General features: G+C 35.7%; 1 long non-coding RNA gene across 3 annotated transcripts; it reads left to right on the top strand.

The window, feature by feature from the left end:
• Positions 1-5,184: 5,184 nt before the first annotated feature.
• Positions 5,185-11,176, top strand: LOC145120179 (uncharacterized). Of its 3 annotated transcripts, XR_013714141.1 has the most exons (5): positions 5,185-6,310; positions 6,449-6,522; positions 10,577-10,624; positions 10,718-10,787; positions 10,859-11,176. It is a non-coding gene; the product is annotated as an uncharacterized LOC145120179 (long non-coding RNA). The 3 variants fall into 3 exon arrangements; XR_013714140.1 differs by having other exon boundaries at positions 5,185-6,522; XR_013714142.1 differs by having other exon boundaries at positions 5,185-6,527.
• The last annotated feature ends 2,045 nt before the right edge of the window (positions 11,177-13,221 follow it).

Raw genomic sequence — 13,221 nt, 5'->3', positions numbered from 1 at the left:
ATTGACTAGCCCGAATCTGCGGGCGTTACAATCAACAGTTTCACAAACTTTGTGTCACTGATGGCATCCACATACGTTTCTCATGCCCGTACACCTCTCAACAAAATAGTAAATCTGAACGCATGCTTCGCACTATAAGCAACATCATTTGCACTCTTTTGTTTCATGCTCACCTTCCACCTACATATTGGGTGGAAGCTCTTGACATGACCACTCATATTTTGAACATATTAATCTCCACCACTCTTAAAAATGACACCCCATATCATAAACTCTTTCAAAAAACCCCTAATACTCGCATCTTCGTATATTCGGGTGTTTGTGCTACCCCCACCTCAATAATACTCACAAGCTTCAACCGCATTCGGAATCGTGCACCTTTCTTTGATATCCCTCTAATCACAAAGGTTTTCGATGTCTTGATTTTCACACCAAGAAAATTATCATGTCTAGACATGTAGCATATGATGAATCCATCTTTCCTTTCGGTCCCATGACTCCCGAATGATTACTAAATTATGAATTTCTCAATATTGATGAATCTCAAAACTGTTTAAATAACCCTCTTCACTCAGCTCAAACTCTCAGATCACCCTCCACTTCCACTACTGCCACCGACACAATAGCCTCCAACACTCTCGCTGATAACGTCAACAATATCGGTCCTGCCGATAAGCCTTCTCCAGCTGTTCATTCTTCCCCGTCTCAAACTTCTTCCAATAATGCAACTGCTCCCACTTCTTTACCTCACTCATATCGTCAATCTCATCCTCAAACTCTCACTCCATCTCACCCCATGACGACTTGTTCCCATCATGGCATTTTCAAACCTATTGATAAATTAAATCTTCATACTGATACCACCTCTTCTCCCATTCCATGTAACTACTCTTAAGTTTTTCGAGATCCTAACTGTCTTAACGCATGAAAGATGAATTTAATGCACTTATATCTTATGGAACTTTGGAACTTGTACCTCATCCCACTAATGCTAATGTGATCGACTGTATCTATTTATTTAAAAAGAAGTACAATGCAGATGGATCTCTAGCTAGATACAAGGCTAGACTTGTAACCAACCATTGTAGTCAGCGACCCGGGATAGACTGTGATGAGACTTCCAGTCTGATTATCAAACCAGCTACTATACATACCGTTCTCAGCCTGGCCATTTCTCATCACTAGCCAGTTCACCAGTTAGATGTGAAAATCGCATTCCTTCATGGTCACTTATAGGAGAATGTTTACATGCATCAGCCACCGGGATTCTATAATCCATCAGTTCCTGATCACGTCTGTCTACTTAAGAGATCTTTGTATGGTCTCAAATATGCTCCACGATCTTGGTATCACAGATTTGCTTAATTTATTTCTGGCATCAACTTCGAAAACAACAATCTAGCTCATCTTTGTTTATTTTCAAAAAGGGCGATCAGAGTGCCTACTTACTGCTTTATGTTGATGATATTGTCTTGACATCACTTTGTACATGTCTCTTTCAACACATTATTTCCATTCTCTATTTAGAGTTTGCTATAACTGATCTAAGCTCATTAAACTATTTTTAGGTATTGTTGTCACTAGAGATAGTCATGACATGTTCTTATCGTAACAAAAATATGTTGCAGAGATTCTTAAGCGAGCTAACATGCTTAATTGCAAACTGGCACCCACCCTAGTTGATACATTATCCAAGTTCGATGGCATTGGACTGCCCGTTTCTGACTCGACTTTATATTGCAGTTTTGCAAGTGATCTTCAGTATATTGCCTTCACCCGTCCAGACATTACATATGTTGTTCAACAAATTTGCCTATATGTGCACGGTCCCAGAGAACCTCACTTCATTGCTTTTAAACGTATCCTTCGGTATGTTCGTGGGACTCTGGATCATGGTCTTCAGCTATATGTTTCTCCTTTGCGTGGTTTAATTGCTTATTATGATGTTGATTGGGCGGGCAGTCCTTCTAATCGACGTTTCACATATGGTTATTGTGTGTTTCGCGATTAGAATCTTTTATCTTGGCCATCAAAAAGTCAGGGCATCATTTCCCAGTCCAGTGCTGAAGCAAAATACTGTGGTGTTGCAAATGTTGTTGTCGAAACTTGTTGGCTTCGCAACCTACTTCGCGAGCTACTTTATCCACCGCTATCTGCTACCTTGGTTTATTGTGACAATGTTAGTGCAATTTACCTCTCCACCAATCCGGTTCAGCATCAGCGCACCAAACACATTGAAATTGATCTCGATTTTGTGCGTGAAAAAGTTGCACCGGGACAGATTCAAGTCTTACATGTCCCTTCTTCGTCTTAATATGTAGATATATTCACCAAAGGGTTCCATCCACTCTATTCCTTGACTTCAGATCCAGTCTGAACTTCTATTAAGATCAACTGTTCCGACTGTGAGAGGATGTTAGTGTGTCGTATATATTTATATAACCCATTAGTTGGTTAGACTCTCTTGTATTCAGCCCATATTCATATTCACAACCTATATTGTGATTGTGGATATATTGGAATGCAAAAAACATTACGTTGTTTTATGGAAAATATGTGTGATAACAGTTGTTTCTTACAGTGTGATGTTGTAATAGTATAGATAATGTGATATATGAGTTAAAACTTTTTTTTTATGAGAAATTAATTATCCTCCAATCCTTTCACATGTCATTTTGTTATAGGAACAAAAACAAAAATAAAAATAAAAAATGAAAGGATATGATATTTAATTTTTCTTTTGGTATTACTGTTGAGTTTTATACAAACAATCCTATGTGTGCATGCAACCCTAGAGTTGGATCTATGTTTTCACTATTAGTTATACAACTTTATGAACACAAAAGAACCCTAGCATGCATCTACTATTTTCGAAATTGACATAGGAGAATAGAATACATACCTTTTGTTGTTATGTAGTAATAACAACTAGTTCCTTGAATTTCCTTAGCTCTTGAAAGCAAGTACCACAAGTGTAGTACCTCTAATGGCTCACAAACACACTTTGAGTGAGAGGATGAATATGAGAGAAGAGAGAAGGGTATCTTGCCCTAAAATTCGTCCCTTTTAGGGTTTCCCAAGGCTTGGACGAATTCTAGTGCCTTAGGGTGCTATTTATACTGGAGGCTAGCTAGGGTTTCAAGGTGGAAACCCTAATCCCTTAGCTTAGGGCCTAAGCAAGTCCATGGACTCCTTTCCTTAAGCCCTTGGACGAAAACTCCTAGATCCTTCTAGGATTTTCGTTCAAGCCTTAATAAAGGTGATCCAATAGCCCAAAGTCTCAACTATCAAATAATTACAAAACAGCCCCTGTACTTTTAATTAGTTCCTTTAATCCCAAAATTAATTCCTAATTAATTTCTGATTAAATACTAATTAATAATATGATTCCAAATTAATATATTATTCATATAATATAATAAATAAATCATATTTATGCCCTAATCAACCTCTCTCCTCAACTGTCATCCTGTCTAGTCACCCGTGTGAAGGCAACCCAAAAGGACCATGCTCACAATCGGGTCAAGTACATACTAAAATAGTTATGGACTTAGACACTAATCCAACAATTACATAATGTTATCGATTCTCAATAGATCTTATAATATAGGGATAATGACTTGAGAGGGTAACGAACTATATCATTTGTACATATTTGGTCACCTAATTTTTTTGGTGTACTATTAACCATTAAACTTGTTTTTTTGTTTAAAACATATCACTATTACCTGCAATAGCAGGTAAAACTTATTGTGAGGGGTTTGAGTTTCATCTCCGGTGACATTTCCGGCGAAAGCAAGCTCCGACGGCATCTCCGGTCATACTCTCCGGCCAAACATGATTTTCCGGTTACCTTCTCCGGCAAATAGAGTTCTTGAAGGACCTATTTTTTTTCAAAATTCTATGGTGTTCTAAGATCTGAAACATGAACACACACATATTTGGAGCTTCATATTTCAAGCTTTTCCGATATGGACAAAGAAACCTAAAGATTTCAAAAATTAAGCTTCTTTTGGAGATAAACGATTTCTGATTTGGAAAAGCACCTCCAATTGATCTTGTATTTTCTCTCTTCTTTCTATTTTTCTCTTTTCCACATATTTGATGAACAACAAATCTTCAAAAAAGTTTTTTGGTAATCTGATGAACACAAGATATAGTACTCAAGATCTTCGAACTTCAAGAACTCGATATCTCTTCTTTCTCTTTCTTCTCTTTTCCTGAACAACAAATCTTGTTTCTCTTTCTTCTCTTTTCCAGATCTGAACAACAAATATTATTTCCCTTTTTTTTCTTTTCTAGAGATCTGACGAAGAACAAATCTTCAAACTCATTTTCTGGTAATCTGATGAACACAATATTTGGAACTTAACATCTTCGAACTTCAAGAACTCGATTCCAGGAAACCCTTGAACACGATCTTGAAACCGTAAACCCACTGATCTCTTGTGTTCTTGAAATCGTAAACCCACTAAAATCATAAACCCCATAACACAAACTTCAAGTTCCTAAAATTGTGAGTTCAATGACTTTTTGAGTTCTGAAATCGTTTTAAGAAATGTTCAAGAACACCATTTTTCATATCTGAAGTTCAAAGGATTTTTAAGTTCTAAGACTCTTTCATATCTGATTAATGGGTTTGTTTCGGAGAAAAAAAAAAGAAAAAAAAAACAGAGTGGAAAAATATGTGAAGTTCTGAAACTCTTTCATACTTGGCCGGAAACCGGAGAAGATGATCGGAAAACACATGTTTGGCCGGAAACAATACCGGAAACCGGCAAAACCCACTATTACCGGTCACACTGGTATAATGTACACGTTTCAACAAGTTCAATGGTTAATAAAACACGAAAATAATTTAGTGACCAAAAGCTAAAATATGTTACCCTCTCAAGTCAATCCCATTTATTCTTCTTTATTAGATACTTTAGATTAGAATATTAGATTTAAAGTTTTTTAAGACTTATATACTAACAAGTACCTCAAAACTCTATTCTCGATAATTAGATTCGGTATAATTAATTATCTCTCTAATAATCTGGGTTAGGATAAATCTTAGAAAGTATTATATTGAAATACCAGAAGACTGATGTAAATGATTGGTTGATGCAAGGCAAAATATCTTGGTCATTACGTTTGGTTATAAAACACAAATTATTGACGTCAAAATGTCGATACATTAATTAATAAACCACGATAATACCAAAAGCAAGGCGATAAGAACCAGAAAGTCGCTGGAGCTGTTCATCTCATCACCCATCACATCCCCTTCATCGACCCTGACCATCTCTCTCTCTCTCTCTCCAGATTCCCAGATTCCCTATAGTATGTGGTGGCCGTCGGCACTGTTCGATATGAGTACAAAACCTGCCTCACATTCCAGTTTTCCACCGAATGTTAGAGGGAGAGAGAAAACCCCATCATCGACCAAGTACACCAAGTACTAATACCCTTAATCATACCACTCAGAAAGTAAGAGTTTTGGTATCAGTGATGCTTTGTTTCATGTTCTGGTTTTGTGGGGTTATTTCTGTCTTTACTGACCCAAACCCTAGATGTTCTTTCAGGGTACCTTTCCTTAAATGGGTATTTTGCTTCGTGTTCTCAGATCTGACTTTGAAATCTTCTCCCCTTTCTTTTTCTTATATTTCATGCATTGGTTACCCTATTTGGGAAAGTACCTGTGGGGAGAGAAATAGAGCTGACAGAAGAGAGTGAGCACACAAAGGCTAATTGTACCGAAGTGACTTGTATGATTGTTTTGGGTGCTCACTGCTCTATCTGTCACCTTCATTCTTTGCTTCTCCCTCCTTTCCTTTCCCTTAGGCTGATACTTTTGTATCTTGGATTTGTGTGATCTGTGTGTTTATCAAAACCAAACATTCTTTTTTGTGTCTATACATGTGTCTATGTGTGTGTGTGTTTCAATTCCCTTGGATTCTTTTGGAAAAAATAAAGGATGTGGGTTGTTGAAGAAGCACACCTGAAATAGTCTTGTTAGTGTGTTTGTTTTGGATTCCAACAAATAATATAAAATTCTTGTAATTGAATATAATATTATTGATAGACTAGTTAAGTAGGGTTTAGTTTGATGAAAGCGTGACTTTTCATGGTTTACTGTGCTAAATCTGAAAACTGACGTTATTATGCAACTATCGCCTTAACAATACGTTATTTAGAATGGTCCTCCACCTCTCTTTCTTTTTCGTTTTTAATTTTTCCTCGCGCATGCGATAACTCCCCCCAGAAAATTTGGGTGTTTGACTGGATTTTCTGATCTTGATTCAGATCTATTCCCACAGTACTTAAGGTAACAGCTGTTTGACAAATCTTTTGATAATACTTTTTGTTTTGGAAACTTCAAGAAGTCGGTTTGTTTTTTGTTTTGGTTTATAGTTTGGGTTTGTGGGAAAATCCCTCTACTTCTTCCATTTTCTGTCTTTTGCAGATATATCATATGAACTTCCAAACTAAGTCAAGAACATAGAGAATGCTGATACTGATCCAGCGAAAATACCAAAGGCAAGGTTTTGTTTCTATGATTCTAACCTTTTAATTAGTAAATTCTTCCAAACTAAGTCAAGATCATAGAGAATGCTGATACTTCTTCCATTTAGTAAATTCTTTGATTACCCTTTTAATTATAGTGTTTTGACATGACATCTATGGTTACATCATATAAGTTTGACTGCGTTTTTCTGGTGCCGTAGTGTCACACTATAACATTTCTTTTTTCTTTTTCTTTTTGTCTTTTGCATCTGTTTTGTATCGCTTATTGAAACCATTATTTTTTGCTAAATTTCTTTAGGTGCCATTTTTACTGTTAATTTATGGGACTTTTTTTTTCAAGGAACAGAAAAAGGTCTAGAATTATCAAATTAGAAATCTAGTAGGTGACTTTATAATTCATTGAAGTTTAACATCTGCCAAGGAAAAGCTAGAAAACCCTAGAGGGTATAGGGGTCAAAGTTGTTTTTCCAATGTTTGAAAAGAAATCGAAGTAAATATTATATGCATAAGCAACAGTTTCCCCCTTTTATGTGTGGCCAATCTGTCTTTTTAGTATTCGGTTTAAAATGTTGGGTTCTTTTGAATGAAGGAGAGAGGGTCTACCTGAAAAAAATTACACCAAAAATATGTGTGGTATGTAGATCTAGATCATGATCTTTTGAGGGAGCATTAATTGGTATATTTAGTTAATGATATTTAACTCATATGTTTCATATGAGTCACAACTGCATTTGATTAATGGATGAAGCTGCAAGTTATAATCACTTAAATCAATGCTATATATTGAAGTAAGCAACACTTCTGTAAATAAGTTTTACTGCCTTTCTTTTAAAAAAACTCTAAATATGAAGTTCCGTGTTTCTAAAATCTAGAGATTGATACTTGATGGGAAACAAAAGGTTCCATACTTTACTGTCTTTCTATCATGGAGATTATGTTCCTTTTCAGTAAAACAAACATCTTTGTTGGGGAATTTGTTCAAAATTACCAGTCTTATTTTTATATGTTCTATGAATTTAATAATCTGTTTGTTAGTCTATATATTAAACAATGTTGTTGGATGATTCCTATACACGTTTCTTGTCTGTAGTCAGTATGCTTCTAATTTTCATATGGCTTAATGTTTTATTAGTTTATAAACTATATTGTTTACTAACATAGTTACTAACTTGATTCTGTTCAATATTTTTGGTCGATATGCTTATAATGTTTATATATGATTTAATGGTAAATTATTAGTTTAGGAACCATTGGTTTTTAATAGCATAGCTTACAAACTTGACTCTGTTCTACTTCTAATGTTAAAATAACAATATTGTAGTTTGTCGGGAGGGTTTTATATCATACCATTTAAAGACTCGAGGTGTGTCAAATCCTTGTTTATCTATTGAGCTAATTTCAAGTGCTTTTTTTTCTTGAATCAACTATCAAGGAGTAATTTCTTTCTTTTCACCACCCCTATTGGTTCTGGTGTAGCTCTTGGAAGGGGACTTGGGGTTAGGGGGACTCCATCTAGGCTTTGCTTTTCAATTGTTGCTAAATGCTGACTTCCAGCGTGATACAATAAATGCTTTAATTAATGAATGTAGAAATTTTATATCGTATAAATTAGCTAAAAGTTTAAATCCCAAGTAAAGACATGGCTATGCCATTGGACCTTGTGGAGAGGAAAGTTCAGTGAAATAGAAAAAGTATACAGGTGGTACAATAAAAAAGAGAAGGATACAAATTAAAAGAACAAAAGAAGAGAGATATACATGGGAAGATGTTGCCCATCATCAACCTAAAAGGAAATACACTTTGAGCCAATTTCCCTGCAACAAAGATGTATACATAGAAAAAACTTAAAATGGGCTCACAGGCAAATTGGCAGCAGGAAGCGATGAGAGATCATAGTGAAACCATAGCTATAAAACTGACCTATGTACTAAATTAGCTTAAATTATACTAAATGTATCCGGTGTGTTTATGAATAACACTAGGACTAGTTTTCGCATTATCATTCTTGAAACTCATCTGGTTCTTAAGGCATATATATAATCAGTAGTGTCTCCTTGTATTGGCTGGGTATCGAAGCTACCTCTAGGGACCTGCTAGGATCACTGGACATGATCCGACACATACGATATGATAAAAGGTAATCCTGAGAAATCTTGTTAAGGAATTAGTGGTATATCACATTGTTTGCTGGCCATTCCATTTTCTTGCATGAGTATACTCACCTCACTAGAAATCCTACTAAGAAAGTTGAACACTCCCATATTGCTTATATATCTCTTATAATTAATTTTGTTTGAAATGGCACTTTTATTTCAAGGAGAGGTCTATAAACAATTAGGTTCTAGTAAGGATTGAATAACTATATAACAAGCGTTTTCTAGTGTATAAGACTTACCATCCTTAACATCATATCCTTTTTTTGTGTAAGAAAATAAAGTTCTATCTATTATGGGTGTGCAATTGGGCCAAGCCAACACGAGGCCAACTCAAAATACTCGACATTAGCCAAGCTCAAGCTACTTGAGTAGGCTTTCAAGTTGAGCTTGACTAGTAAGCCGTGCCATAAGAGGTCATTCTTTAAGTAGGGTGGAACTAATCCTGCAGGTTGTTTAAGGAGGATGGGTGACAGATCGGCCATAGGTATACTCCGGGATATAAAATAGGGCAACAAAAGTGGAGCATACGGAGATGTCGTCTGTTTTCATTTTGTGGAAGTCCCTGATAGAGTAAAGTGTTGTAGTGATGGCTTGTTTTGCTTCCTATCAAGAGAGGGGCGTTGAAATCCTTTCTTTGGGCTCGTGTGTGAACTTGCACATGTTGGTTGGGCTGAGGACTCCGGTATACTGTACTAATATGCGTAGGTCCTCCTAATTTGAGTGAGATTGTCATGGCACAAAAGCATATGTGGTCCGATATTCCCTTGTTCTATTTATTGGTTATGTTATACTTGACTAGTGAGTCATGCAAGCCTTCTATAGAAAAACAATGGCAACGGACCCCAAAAATCTCATTTGGATGAGGTAAGGAGGAGGTAGATGGCGATAGTCTCCCTCAGACAAGGCTAGAGTGACTGCATTACTTTAAAAGACCTCCGCCAAGTGTGGAAAATGATAACCCTGCTCATGCAAACCTTGTATATATTATGTAACTATTGAGTGCTTGATGTAGCTTCAGCCTAATTGCAAGCTTAAATCCGGTGTTAGTGTCAAGGCGAGATCGAGCTTGGCACTCTATTAAGTTGACTCGGCTCAATAACTTATTTCTATCTCAAAAAAGGATCATGAACATAGTCCTCGCACATGCTTTTGTTTCATTTCTCACAAATCTCGCCTCACTTTTTTCTTGTTTGAATAACTCTCCTTTAGTGGCCTTATATATGTTGAAACAAGTTTCCTCTTCTAAAAGGTTCTATTAAAGTCTACACTTGAGTTAACCTTAATTGCTTGTTTCCAAGTGCTATTCCAGCATTCTATTTATCTTCCTTTCATCCAATGGGTACACATCTATTATCATCTATAAAATAAAGACACCTAAATATTTTAGTGGAAGAATGAAGTCGAGCTTCAGCAGTTAAAATTGGAAGAGCCTACTTTCTGGAGGGCTTATGAGTTGAACAATCATGAGAATAGATTTGCTTGAATATGATTTCATCTTGAACATTTATAGGAGTACATGCACCATCTACAGTGTACCATGTTTGCTGCTTGAAGAAGGCTTGTCTTCTTAACAAATTGACCTGAGTTAATGATAAATATTGCTATGTATATGACTGAATGTAGGACATTTGGAAACTTGAGTATGGGCTTACAATAACGAATTAGACTCTGAGCATTTAGTAGAACTTTTTAAACTATATAGGAGTACATGCACCATCTACAGTTGTACTATGTTTGCTGCTTGAAGAAGGCTTGTGTTCTTAACAAATTGACCTGAGAGTCGAATAATATGCTTAGAACCTCCTGATTCCTTGAGCCAAGAAATCGTATGTGAACTTATTAGAATTTGAAATCTTTATTCTTACAATATATAACAAAAAGCTTACCTTGTTCAATTTTGCTTGTTCCAGAGCATATCATTCGGTCCAGATGTTGTTGTGCTCCTTGCCAACATTCAGGTATGTCTGTTAGAGAGCAGGATAATGCTTTTAAATAGAATTATTTACACCTTCATATCATTATGTTTCCTTTGTTTCGTATTACCTTTGAAGGGAGATCCTAATGACAACTGGCTGATAAGTATCCAGCTACTTCTACATGTATAATGGTCAGTTATATCTGGTATGCACACTCGAACTATTCTTTCCTTAATCTTCTTCGTGAATGTCAATTAATACCTGAATATATTTCAGCTTGTTGAAATGACCAGGATTTGTTGGCAACGGTAAGCGGGTAGGGCGTTAAATTGGTATGTTTGGTGTAGCAATCTTGTAGATAATAGTTTTATGGCTTTGTACTCCTAGCACCTTGCTAGTTCTTTGGCTTATTTATTGAAATATCCTCTTGCCATTAAAAAAAGTACTTGTTACTGTTTGTGGGACACATAGCCCGTGTAAAAGATATTGAATTTTTTTTTTTTTTTTGAACAGCAAGATTTCGATTAAAACTAGCGAGAAGCTAGCTAGGAAAACGTGAACATTACATCTGTATATGCCATTTTAAGTTCCCAACCCTTTGAGTTCTAACACTACACCACAAAAAGGGACATATAACACCTCTGAAAGCTTTACAAGTGCTCTTGAAACACATGTCATTCCTGTAAGACCAAAGAATCAACAGAAAATCACTAATGACAGCTTCAAATTTGTGAAACGGCATCATTAGCGACATTTTAGCGACGACATCAGATGAGATGCAGAAATTTATGCCACCACTTAAGCCAGCGAGCCATTAAATCTCTAGTTGTCGAACAAGAGAGGAGATTATTTCCAGTAAGAAGTAAATATATAATAAGTATATATGGATATTAGTAAGCCGTTAATTGGTTGCTGCCTTACCCCAATGATGGCTACTATATATTGCATCTAGGCAAATACATTATTGTGGAACACAAACGGATATTAGTTACTCCCTTGATCATTGTTTGTGTTCATCCATGAAGGCTAGGGTTTTATTATTTAAAAATCAAGTTATTTAATTCGTCACCCTTGTCAAGTGAGATTCGAATGTTACATAAGTTTTATCTAACTCAATCAAATACGTTTACATTGTATTGTTTGTAGCTCACACATAAGCTAGTTCTTTTTCTTGGAAGTGTTGTAGGTACAGGTCATATAACAGCTTCACTTGAATTCTTGAAGGTGCATTTAGCTACTTAAACTGGAATTAGGTCTGCCTAGGAATCATTAGAAGCTAAGAAAACATTTGAATAAATATGTTTTTTACTATGTATAATGATTTGAATAAATATACTATAAATAATAGAAGCTAAGAAAACATTTGAATAAATATGTTTTTTACTATGTATAATGATTTGAATAAATATACTATAAATAATAGAAGCTAAGAAAACATTTGAATAAATATGTTTTTAACTATGTATAATGATTTCTTCCTCTTTTGGAATAAGTAACCTTGCTTCCTTAGGTCATCTCCAATGGATTAAACCCATAGAGAGTTGTATGGATTGCCAACTAGAAAAGAGAATATACACATTCACTTTAATTCTTAAAAAATTAATAAATTTTCAATTACAACTTCATTCCACCGTTCAATGGTCATTCAACTCCACACTCTCTCTCCTCTATATTATATTCACATTTATTTCATTAAACCCTCATACAACTCCCATTGTGGATGGCCTTAGAATGTTTCAAGATTTCTTTTTGAAAAGCAGTTTTTTACCATGTATAATGATTTCTTTTTTTTTGGAATAGGCAACTCTCCACTAGTTCCACATTTTGGAACTTCACTTTTTTGCACATAATATCACCTTGGCTTATTACCTTACATTAATTTGGAATTACCAAAGAAGACATTACAGCCATCACGTTCCTAATAAGAAGAAAAGAGGTTTTGATTACCCCCATTCCTAATAAGAAGAAAAGAGGTTTTGATTACCCCTCATGTGTTTGGTGTAACCACTGTCAATAACCGAGTCAAAGACCTAGTGAGAAGTGAGAACTCTTCATCAAGGCCCTATAAAAAGAGTTATATGCATACATGGTCCCTTTTAAATTACATTTGGGTTCCATAAAAGGGTTATAACGTGAAGGAATGACCACTAGAGCCAAATCAAAAGACAAAGCAACACAAATACCCAAAATGATTGGAGTAGAAAAACATAAAAGAACACAACATTGTTTTAAACTAGGTCTACAGAGAAAGGCCGGTCATTTCTAAGTTTAAGCAGAGTCCCAAGCACATAGTTGCATTTAAACATGGTCGTTGAAATTAGAACTAGCATGGACATCTTCAGCATGGTCAATATTGTCTGCATGGTCAATATCGTCAGCATGGTCCAATGTTTTGGTGTCAACTGAGTCTTCAGCCTGAGTCGACTCCTCAGTGTGGTCCCCTTCATCTTCTTCATAGGTGATAGCCTTTGTTTCATCCTTGGCTTGATCATCAGGATTGAAGGGATGATCAATCCACCTTTGCATTCCCCGTGAGATTAGTGGATCATTGTTCTTATAGGAGCATTTTGAAAGATGGATGGCCTAAGGATCTGAATTTGAATGTTAGGACCATAGATGGCACAATATGTGGAGGATTC

Source organism: Lactuca virosa, chromosome 6 (genome assembly GCF_052849685.1).
Source record: "Lactuca virosa cultivar CGN04683 chromosome 6, Lactuca_virosa_CGN04683_v6, whole genome shotgun sequence".
Lineage (NCBI taxonomy): Eukaryota > Viridiplantae > Streptophyta > Magnoliopsida > Asterales > Asteraceae > Lactuca > Lactuca virosa.
Note: the sequence above shows the minus strand (reverse complement) of the source record. Positions and strands in the feature narration are given on the sequence as shown.